The sequence below is a fragment of the Cervus canadensis genome, chromosome 22 (genome assembly GCF_019320065.1).
Source record: "Cervus canadensis isolate Bull #8, Minnesota chromosome 22, ASM1932006v1, whole genome shotgun sequence".
Lineage (NCBI taxonomy): Eukaryota > Metazoa > Chordata > Mammalia > Artiodactyla > Cervidae > Cervus > Cervus canadensis.
In genome coordinates this window covers 12,789,873-12,801,333 of record NC_057407.1, presented here as the reverse complement: position 1 = coordinate 12,801,333, position 11,461 = coordinate 12,789,873, and positions in this window count along the sequence as shown.

The following is an 11,461-nucleotide window of genomic DNA, read 5'->3' as shown; positions in this document are numbered from 1 at the left end:
CTCCTGAAATGTTTCTTCTTGGATGTGAATGCAGCCAGTGCTGGTTCGGAGGAAGAAGGGTAGAGAGAGAGGTGGGGAGCTTGGTTCTGGACCACGACCTGGGGAGGCCCCTCATCTGCCCCCCACTGTCAGCGCTGTTGCTGCCTCTCAGGCACCACCTTCCAGCCCAGAGGCAGAAACCCTCACCCTTGGCTGGCCTTACAATCCAAGCCCCGTCAACCCCAGAGAAGCAGAGGGATATAGGGCAGCTTGTCCTGGGGAAGAAGGTGCTTCTCAGGTTGGCATCAGAACTGCAGGTGGCAGAAAAAACAAAGAAGCTCTCACCCAGCCCCTCAGACCAGCTCTCCTCAATTCCAAGTGTGCAGAACTCCCTTCAACTTGTGAAAACGCCTTGCCTGTGGGGCTGGGGACTCTGCTGACCAGGAGCTTCTGCTCACACATAGCTCTGCAGGCCTGAGCTCCCAGGACCACCGCGGATTTCCCCCTTGCTCCCTGGGCTCAGCTGGGGTAGTCTTGGTTGTGCTTAGTCACTTGGTCATGCCCGACTCTTTGCGACCTTTTTGGGCTGTAGCTCACTAAGAGGGCTGGGTGCTCCCAGCCACTGGTGGGGTTCCCAGGAAATCCTTAGAGTCTTCAGGGAGATGAGACATCCGCAGGCATGTCCATTTGTCCACCCAACAATCTGGACAGTATGAACCAAGTCACACCCACATTGAGCAAGCTGCTGCTCACAGATACTCAGCCAGGTTTGGCTGGGCCAGGGCCTGTGTGCCTAGCTTTGATACCAATTCCAGAAGGTGCCAGGAAGAGCAGGGGTAGAGAAGAGCCCTGGGCCAGGGCTTGTCTGCCTGCTGGCACCAACTAGAGGTGAACACGAGAAGAAGCCAAAATCAGGGTGAATACCAGGGAGGCGGGCACCAGGTACCATAGAAAGCCTACATGGGTAGAGCGAGGAGGGGAACAGACAAGCCCTCTCTCCCTGCCTGCCCAGTGGGGTGGGGGAAGAAGACAGTTCTCAGCCAGCACTCTGGATCCTGACGTAACCATGACGCCCCTTTTATTGAATATAAACCATAGAAGAAGAGTAAGGAAATCTATGGTAGTCTGCAAAGCTGAGCCTGGGGATAGGGAGCTAGAGGGGTGGGTGCCACCTGGTGGTCATCCCTGGTATTGTGATGCTTGGTAGGGGCTGAAAATGGGAGTGGGTCAAGGCTTTGTCCCAGGACTGGGAGAGCAGCCAGTCAGGAAGGGTGAGGAGTGGGCAGTGAAGGTGACATGGCCTAACACCTGCAAGCCAGTGCTTTATGTGTACACGTCTATTTAGCCCTTGCAACGGGATTATCCCCATCTTTCAGATGACGTTCGAACTAAGGCAGTGACCCCAGCACGGTGAGTAAAGGGCAGAGCTGGGATTGGAACCACATCTCTGACTCCAGAAGCCCCGACATCTGCACCCTACTACCCCTTGGCCCCCTGGAGAAGGGTCTTGGGTCTTCCTGCAGGACCATGACCATGGGGAATGTGGAGAGAGTTGACTGAAGCTCAGATTCTGTCATCTGTCAGGAAAGCCACCTGTGGTTCTTGGGGCCTAAGGCCCATGCAGAGAAGTTTCCAGAAGCAAACGATGAGATTTGCCTGGTGGTCCAGTGGTTAAGAATCAGCCTGCCAATGCAAGGGACACAGGTTCATTCCCTAGCCTGAGAAGATCCCACATGCTTCAGACCCACTAAGCCCATGTGCCACAACTACTGAAGCCCGTGTACCTAAAGTCCATGCTCTGCAACAAGGGAAGACACCACAGCTAGAGAAAGCCCTCTCAGCCAAGAAGACCCACCACAGCCAAAAATAAATAAATAAATATAAATATATTTAAACAGAAGGGGGGAACAGAAATTCATCCACAGGTCACTGACCATCCCCCAACACACACTCAGGCAAAGGGTGGTGGAAACCCAGAGCCCCCATTCTTTTTCCAGGTCTCACTGCAAAAAAAAAGAGTAACAGAGTTTCCAACACTGGCAAATGTTTTTCCCCGGAAAAGGTCTTTCTGCCTCAGTCCTCAAAATACCAAGGGTGAGTTTATTAGTACATAAGTCATACATGGCCCATTTTTATATTGCTTTCAGATCTTAACATGCTGTTTTTTTTCACATATTTTCACAGGGGTAGGAGACAGCCGATCAGCGTTTTAACAAAACGTCCTATCCGTATGCAGCACCTTAAATTCAAGACGTTTGCACCTCTGCTCTTCCATGCCCAAAAGACTAAGAAAACCACCACCCAGTTAAGAACTGGATAAGAAGTTTTTTGCTATTGTTTTATACTGTTGCTCGCTCTCTCTCTCATTTTATAAATTTAATTTATTTATTTGGTTGCACCAGGTCTTAGTTGAGGCATGCGGGATCTAGTTCCCTGATCAGGGATTGAACTCTGGCCCCCTGCACTGGGAGTGTGGATTCTTAGCCACTGGATTTCCAGGGAAGTCCCTGGATGAGCAGGTCTATCCCCACAAGAGGTATTTGGAGACAAGCCAGGGCCTCTACACCTGCATGAGCCCAGGTTCACCAGGCCAAGGATGAGGAGGGTTGAAGTTTAGGCTCACCAGGAATTCCATTTTAGCTGATCCCGGGAACACAGACCTCAGCAACTAGCCTGTCTCCCCATCACCTCAGAGGTCCAAGTCACATCACTTTGTGGGAAGCAGGGGCCCACGTGGAGGAGGAGCCTGCACTCCCAAGGACAGGGTCAGGGAGGGGCTGACTCACGGACCAAGACCCTGGGCTACAGCAATCGCTCCCAGTAGTCACCGGGCACTGAGGTTTCAAGATGCATCCTGGGACAAACAGGAAGGTTTTGGGCAATTACTCACCCGCAATCCTTCCTATCCTGCCACCCCTGCCCGTGGGCCTGGACGGAATTCTCTCCCAGTTAACTCCAGGCCTCACTGACTTCGCTTACTGTGGCTCAGATGCGCAGCCGTGTCTGACTCTTTGTGACCCCATGGACTGTAGCCCACCAGGCTCCTCTGTCCATGAGATTCTCCCGGCAAGAATACTGGAGTGGGGTGCCATTTCCTCTGCCAATGGATCTTCCCGACCCAGGGATTTAACTCAGGTCTTTTATGTCTCCTAAACATGCCACCTTCTGTCTTCATCCTGCTCCAGACCTCCGTCATCTCTTCTTACACAGAGCACAGTCAGTGAGGGTGCCTTCTGACCTCGGCCCCTGCCCCCAGCTCATTCTCTACACAGCAACTCAAGAAAAACCTTCTCGAACCTAACACAAGCACTTACAGGTCAAGCACATCCCCTCCATTATGACTCCCACTGGATGAAGACCAGCCTCTGGCTGAGCCCCTGAATGACCTCCTCCTGCCCTGCTCCAGCCTCACTGCAAACCATCTCCCCCTGGCTCTCCAGCCCCAGCCCAGCTTCCGTCACTTCCGCCATGGTCTCTCCCACTTCCTCTTCTGCCTGCCCCCCGCCGCGCATGTGCGCCCCCACCCCGAGATGCGTCGTGCTGGAACGCTTAGTGCTGAGGAAAACACGAGGCAGTTTGACAATAGGAAGGAAAGGGGGACCCAAGAAGAGGAAGAGAAAGCTTTGGGCAGGGGGCGGGAATCAGAAAAGACTTCTGGGAGGAGACGGCACCGAAGCCAAGCCAAGCCTTCTTCGGGCGGACTGCGGGAGGGGCGGGGGCGGGGATGGGGGCGAGGGCCTCTCAGGAGGATGGCACAGCCAATTTGGGTGACAGCCCAGGCCTGGTGTGACTAGAGGGCACACGTCGGGGGGTGGGGATTCGGTAGGGGATGTGGGTAGGGGAAGAATGCACCCTTGAATGCTAGCTTCTCTAATTTAGATCTCAACTCTGCCCGAAAAGACTTCCAGTTTTACTTTAACAGGAAGAGGAACTTGTTTCCTTCTCCAACCAATATTTTATTGAATGCTTTCCATGGCCCCGGTCTTGTACAGAGAATCCAAAGCTGGACTGGCCCTAAATTGTGTCCTCCAGACCAGTGATTCCCCAAACTTGGCTAATGAACAGAATGGGAGATTGCCACACAAATCAAGTCCTAGGCCCAGAAAATCACCTGTGTGTGACTTTCCTTAGCAAAGGCAAGATGGGCTGAAATTCTCATAAAAGGATCCACTAAACCAAGAGAAAGCAAAACGTGCATAGAGTAGTTGAAATACAATTTTTTTTTTTTTCTTTTTGGCCATGCCACATGGCTTGTGGGATCTTAGTAGTGAAAGGATGAAGTCCTAACCACTGGATTGCCAGGGAATAAATCCCTTGGAGTATAATATTTTTTTTTTCTTTTTTTTTTTTTCCCCCACACCCTGCCCCCTGCACCAGGAGTATAATATTAATTACACTTTTCCATAGATTCCAAACCAAAAGGTCATCTTTCTGTTCACACCCTCTACAACAGTCAGCCCTAAAGGAAATCAACCCTGAACATGCACTGGAAGGACTGATGCTCAAGCTCCAATACTTTGGCCACCTGATGTGAAGAGTTGACTCATTAAAAAAGACCCTGATGCTGGGAAAGATTGAAGGCAGGAGGAGAAGGGGACAACAGAGGATGAGATGGTTAGATGGCATTACTGACTCAATGGACGTGAATTTGAGCAAACTCCGGGAAGTGGTGAAGGACAGGGAAGCCTGGTATATTGCAGTCCATGGGGTTGCAAAGAGACACAACTGAGTGAACAACGGCTGAGAAATCTGCAAGCAAGCCCAAACAACAGTCATAATTTCCAAGTCCACTCACCCTCTTACCCACCACCTTTGAAGATAATCAAGATATTCTGGTGGTGAAAACTATGTTCCTCCACGTTGTTGCCTCACCATCCATTATCTGTGCATTCTCTCCTCATCTCTCTTCCCTTCCACGCCCCTCCAGTTTCAAACATAGTAGAGTAACAGAAGGTGTGTTGAGCATGAAGCAAGAGGAGAAGTTTTATATTTTATATTCTAAGCATTTAATATTTTAATCAGCAGTTGCCAGTAAATGACAGATAAGGTGCAGCCTTTCTTAAGTAAATATTTCTAAATTCTCATGCTTTGGAGGGTTACCTAGGAAATAGCCTTTCTTAGATCTCTGGTTGGGAGAAATCCCTCCTGGCCTCTTCTGTATTTCTTCCTTTTATAAAGCAATTATATTTATTACCTTCTCTCATGGTGATTTATTCTAGATTGTGAAATCCTTAAAACCTGGGTAATTTTCTGGCTCATCTTTTTCTCTGCATAGCCAGTAGCATGCTGTGTTGTGTACAGGGCAGATGTCACATGAATGGCTGTCCACCAAAGTGGGTAAATGAGAAATGAGTATCTGGGACTTCCCTGGCAGTCCAGTGGTTAATACAGGAGGTCCAACGTAGGGGGCGTGGGTTTGATCCCTAGTTGGGGAACTAAGGTCCCACATGCCATGGGATGTGGCCAAATTTTTTTTTAAAAATAAATAAATAGAAATGAATAGCAAAAGAGTACAAGTAACCTGAGAAAATTTCATTGAGGTGGTTGAGAAAGGTGCATGCAGATGCATTGCTAATTTCCTATAGTTCATTGTCTACAGAAGCAGTTTTCCTGCCTTGAATCCACCCTTATAGCAATAGTGACATTTTTATAAAGCAGTGTTAAATCACGTGACCTCTGGGACTAAGATGGCCTCCATTTGCAATTCTAGAAAACAGTTCACCAAAACTTCATTACTATACCAGGTCATCCATTCTGTTGTGCTTGGGATTCACTGAACTTCTTGGATCTTGTTTTCATCAAGTTTAGAAATTTTTCTGCCATTATTTCCTCCAATATTTTTTCTGTACCATCATCTCCTTATACTTCAGAGATTCCACTTATATACACATTAGATTGCTTGAAATTGTACCACGACCTACTGGTGCTATTAATTCCACCACCACCACCCCCCATCTCCCAGGTTTCATTTTGGATATTTTCTATTGGTATGTCTTCAGGTTTTTAACTATAATGTCTAATCTGCAGTGAATCCCAGCCAGCGTATTTTAAAATCTCAGACATCATTGTGTCATTGGGATCTTTTTAAATATCAAATATATATTCTGTTTATTTTTTTTTTTTTTTTGAACACAGGCTTTATTTTTTAAAAGCAGTTTTAGGTTCACAGCAAAACTTAGTGGAAGGGAGAGTTCCTATATACCCCCTGCCCCCACATGTGCATAGCCTCCTCTGCTGTTGACATTCCTGATCAGAGTGGTACATCTGTCACAACTGATGAGCCTATACTGACAAATCATTATCACCCAAAGTCCATGTTCACATTAAAATTCACTCTTGGTGTTATATATTCTATGAGTTTGAGTAAATGTATAATGACATGTATTAATATATTATTAGTTTTTTATTCATTGCTTAAAAAATCCTCTGTCCTTTGCCTTTTCATCCTCTACTTTTTTTTTTTTTTCATCCTCTACTTCTTGAAATATGAAAGAGTTATGATAATTGTTTCAGTGTCCTCGTCTGCAAATTCTAACATTTGTGTTGGTCCTGGGTCCATTTCAATTGACTGATATTTTTCCTGTTTATTTTCATGCCTGGTCACTTTTGATTGGATGCCAGACATTGGGGGTTTTACCTGGTTGGGGGTTGGATGTTTTTACATTCCCATAATTATTCATAGGCTTTGTTCTAGGTACCTTCTGAGTACTCCACATAATGACCCTGAATCATGAGGATTTCCAGTCTGGCTGCTGGGGAACAGGTACTGTTCCTGACAACAAGTGAGTTCTGAGGATTGCTCCCTCTCACCCACTCAGATGAGCCTTTCCTGCCTTGGGGTGTTTCTCACACGCATGTACTGCTGAGTACTCCAGGAGAATTTTCTGCAAACCTCCAGGCTTTTCTGTCTCATCTCCCATGGACTACATTGTGAATTCTAGCCACCTTGGCTTCCCTGAACTCCCAGTTTCATCTTCCCAGCTTGGGGACCCCACAGGGCACTCCCTTGGTTCCCCTCCTGGAGCCTTGGCCTGAGGACTGTCTTGAGGCAGTAAAGCTGGGCAACCATGGGGTTCACATCCCGTGTTTCACGTCTCTCGGGGAACACTGCCCTTTGTTGCCTCATGTCCAGAATCTTGAGAACTGATCTTATCTTGTTTTGATCTTATCTTGAATTGATCTTATCTTGTTTATGTTTTTAGGGTTTTTTTTCCTTCCTGCTCAGGCAGGAAAGAAGGTAAACACAGTCCCTTTTACTCTATCTTGGAAGGATAAAAGCAGGGTTCTACATCATTTATTTGTATGAAGTGTGGTCATTATATAAGATAGAATATCACACAGCCCTGAGAGGAATGCCTTAACCAGTCACAAGAGACTACATATTGCATGATTCTATTTATATGACGCATCCTGAAATAGGCAAATCTATATAGTCAGAAAGTAGATTAGTGGTTGCCAACAGCTGAGGATATGGGGGAAATGGGAGGCTGATGGCTAAAGGGTATGGGGTTTCTTTTTTGGGTGATGAAAGTGTTCTAAAATCAACTGTGGTAATGATTGTGTAACACTATGTGCATACTGAAAACCATTAAATTGTACACTTTGAGTGGAGGAATTGTATGGTGTATGAATTATATCTCAAAGCTCTCACAAGAAGGAAGGAAATACACTTGAACTACAGGGCTTAGAAAAGGTCAATTTTAAAAGTATGCGTGGGTGGGGGGGGGTTAGAGGGGAAATCTGGGGGCAGAAGGATCCTCTGTGCATGGACTCTATTTATAATGACGTTTAAAAACATGCAAAACAATTGCCTGGGCGATGTTCAGGGTCGCCTATGGTACAGAGAAACGGTCCACACACCAAAACCAGCTGCTGGTTCCCTCTGGAAGAATGCAGAGGAAATGAGGAAGTTACCAGGGGCGATGTGCTACCCTTTTCTTTAAGAGCTTTCTTAAGAAGATGGCTTGTCAGATAAATCAGCCTCATTTGCACTGACTGTGCCCCTCCATCCCTGGGCAGGCCCAGCACCCCACCGGGAACACCAGCCCCACAGAGCCCGATTTCCTATCGCTGATGCAGAAAGAATGCCAGAGAGTTTTAAAAACAACTCTTGAGCTTGTTTCTGGCTTCCCTTGGGAAAACTCAACTAGCCCATCACTCTCGCCCATTCCGTGTCTGCCTAAACCTTCCCAAAGCCGCAGAAAAGCCTACCGAGCTGGTGCAGGTGGCCATCAGCAGAACCTCGGGAGCCCAGGGGGGTCACTGCTACTGTGTCCAGGGTCCTCAGCCCTCTTTCTGCAGCCCGTCAAGCCGCCAAACCCTGGCCACGAGTTCTTGCATTAGCTCAGCTTCTGCCTCCAATGAGAAACGCTAGCATCATGATAAGCCCCACCTGGGAACCTCACACCCGCCGCTACCACACCAGGAGGGGCTTAAACCACTTCATCAAGCCCATCTTCTCACTCCAGCCAGCGCCCCTGCATGAGCCCTCACTTTCTATCCAGCCTCGCGCAGGAATCAGCCCTGCCGGTCCCCCAGTGCAGAGAGACAGACCACCTGCGGCCCAGGGCTGGGTGCAGGGCTGTGCTCAGGGGACCCCACTCAGCCTCGGGCTGGGGCTCCCAGGGCCCTGCCTGGCACCCAGGCCTTGCCCTGCTAGTTCCTCTGCCTTGGACGGCTTCCCCGAACCCAGCCTGTCACCTACTCATTCTTTTTAACTTTTAAAAAACTGTGAATTATCACCTCTGTAAAGAAAAGTGCAAATGTACAGCGTAAAAAAGTCATGCAAAAGGGACAGCTGGGTAACCAGCAGTCAGGTCAAGAAACAGAACGCCTACCTGTTCTCTTAAAAAAAAAAAAAAACTTAAAAAAATTATGAAACATTTTGAGCATGAAGCACAGAGAATAAAATAAGCATCTGCAGATCCTCCACTAAGCTCTGTGAACCTTTAATGGGCTTTTTGTACATGCCTCAGATGTTTTTAGTGAGGTAAAGCCTTACAGACAGAAAAGCCCAGCCCTTGGGTAGCCTCTGGAGTCTAGGCCTCCCCCACCTATTTCAGAGGAGCCAGCACCCCGGCCCCTGGGGGTCTGGATGCTTCACACAAAAGCTTGTTTTCCCGAGGTCATACAGCTCTGCGCTTTCCCATTTCATCACCCCACATGTATCCTTCCACATTTCCCCTTAATGTGGGCTTGAGGCTCTATCAGCGTTGAAGCTGGCAGCTCTGTCCACTGCGAAGGAAGATGAGCTATACCCACTGCGTGAACTCACTTCCATTTCTCCATTTAGTCTTCTGTGTGGACATTCAGCTGTTTCCAACTTTGCACTTTACAATGTGCCCAGGAAAAATCTTGCCTGTGTGGTCATCAATACTGCGACCAAGACTTTCTCCAGCTAGAAGAAGGCTGGATCTTCAGCAGTCCCCAAAGGTGTCAAGTTGCCTTCTGGAGGAATGTGGCCAATTTCATTCCCACTCCTTGCTAACAGGGACCCACAGCTTCGCATCTCTGCAATACTTTATATTAGCAGACTTTATTTATTTATTTTTTTTACATTTTTAAAAAAGTTTTAATTGAAGTATAAATGACTTAAAATACTATGTTAGTTTCAGGTGTATAGAATAGTGGTTTGATATTTTTATACCTTACAAAATGGTCACCATGATAAATCTAGTTACCATCTGTCACCATGCAAAGTTATTATAGTATTACTGATTGTATTCCCTATACTGTACACTATATCCCCAGGTCTTACTTCCTTTAGAGCTGGAAGTTTGTTCTTCTTAATCCTCTTCATCTCTTTTGCCAAACCCTCTACCTGCTTCCATCCAGAGACCACTGGTTTGTTATCTGTCTCCATGGGTCTATTTATGTTTTCTGTTTGTTTGCCAGATACTCTGCCACAGGTAGAAAGCATGTAGTTCTCATCTTCTCAAAGTGGCTTCTTCCAGTGGAAGAGGAGGTTCTTTCCCTGGCTCACTCCACCCCCACAAGCAAAGGGAGTGTAACTTTGTTTCTTCACTCACTAGTCCCGCCTCCCCAGCCTGGGATGGAGATGCTAGAGCCAGCTGAGCTGAAGTCGCTCAGTCGTGTCCGACTCTTTGCGACCCCATGGACTGTAGCCCCCCAGGCTCCTTGGTCAGTGGGATTTTCCGGGCATGAATACTGGAGTGGGTTGCCATTTCCTTCTCCATATATCAGCAGACTTTAAAAGTGTTGCTGGTCCAACGACCAGACCGACTCTTTCTTTGGACCTCAGGATTAAACGTCTCCTCTTCCAGGAGGTCTTCCCAGTCCCTGCTGCCTTCGCAGGAAGAGCCGGCACCTCCTCTGTACACCCACAGCCCCAGCGGGCACCCTGACCGCCCCCCTTCCCTAGTATTGTAATTGCTTACAGACCTGCCTCCCCCAGGAAACCACGAATCTGTTCCTCATTTGCACAGTTTTCCACCATCCTGCAGAATCCCTGATATACAGTCAGCGCTTACTAAATGCTCACAGAGTGAACTGATGAGTCCGGCCTTCATTTCAGAGTCCTGACCACAAATGTATTAAAGAAGCCTCCGGTGCAGGATCTGACCTTAGTAGCTGTTCGAGAAACATCAACCAAGCCTGTGTATGTCTGCATCTCAGATGCTATTTGGGGTCCCCCAGGAGACTCCAGCTCTGCCTCAGAAACATGCTGGGGAAGGTCATGAGGGTCAAGGGAAAGGTTTTCATGTGGCCCTGAGATGAAACAAGAGGAGGCGGAGAAGGGGTGCCCTCCAGGCATCGGCCGCTCTTCCTGCTGCTGTGGCAACTTTCAATGGAATTTTGTGACAGTGGGAATTACTACCTTTCATGTCATTTGGTTTTAGTTTGTGCCAAGAACTGGGGGTATTCTAATTTTCTTTTTCATAATTTAAAACCGCATGAAACCTACCTGCCACTCATGTCAGTTTTAGACTCTCATTTTCCTACTATAGAGCTGGCTGATGGCCCAAAGCCCAAGGTGAGGGAGGAGGGGATGGACCCTGTTGGAACCCACTCCTGACTCAAAATCCAGGGCTCTTCACTCCACTCCCATCCAGGAAATTTGTGTCACCTTTCTATAAGATTCCTGAACACTAGCCTGGGCCCAGCCATGCCTTGTACTTACAGCACTGTTGTGAGGCAGATGTGCTTGGAAACATGGAAGATGTTCATGGAGTTAAGAACAACATTCTTAGATTTCCTGAGCATTCACTGGGTGCTGGGCTGCAAGAAGAGTTTTCCAAGTTTTGGCCTCATAACAACCCTATAAAGCAGGTATGATTATGCCCAATGACAAGGGAGGAAACTGAGGCTCAGAGAGGCCAAGTAACAGCGGAGGATGGGGCAGGCAGGCATAGAACCAGATCTGACTCCAAGTCTCCATCTCACAGTTTGTCAACAGCACCTCCACTTCCTGTCCCATGCTAGGCTGAGTCTGAGTATGGGTCCAATATAAACAGGGGCATCT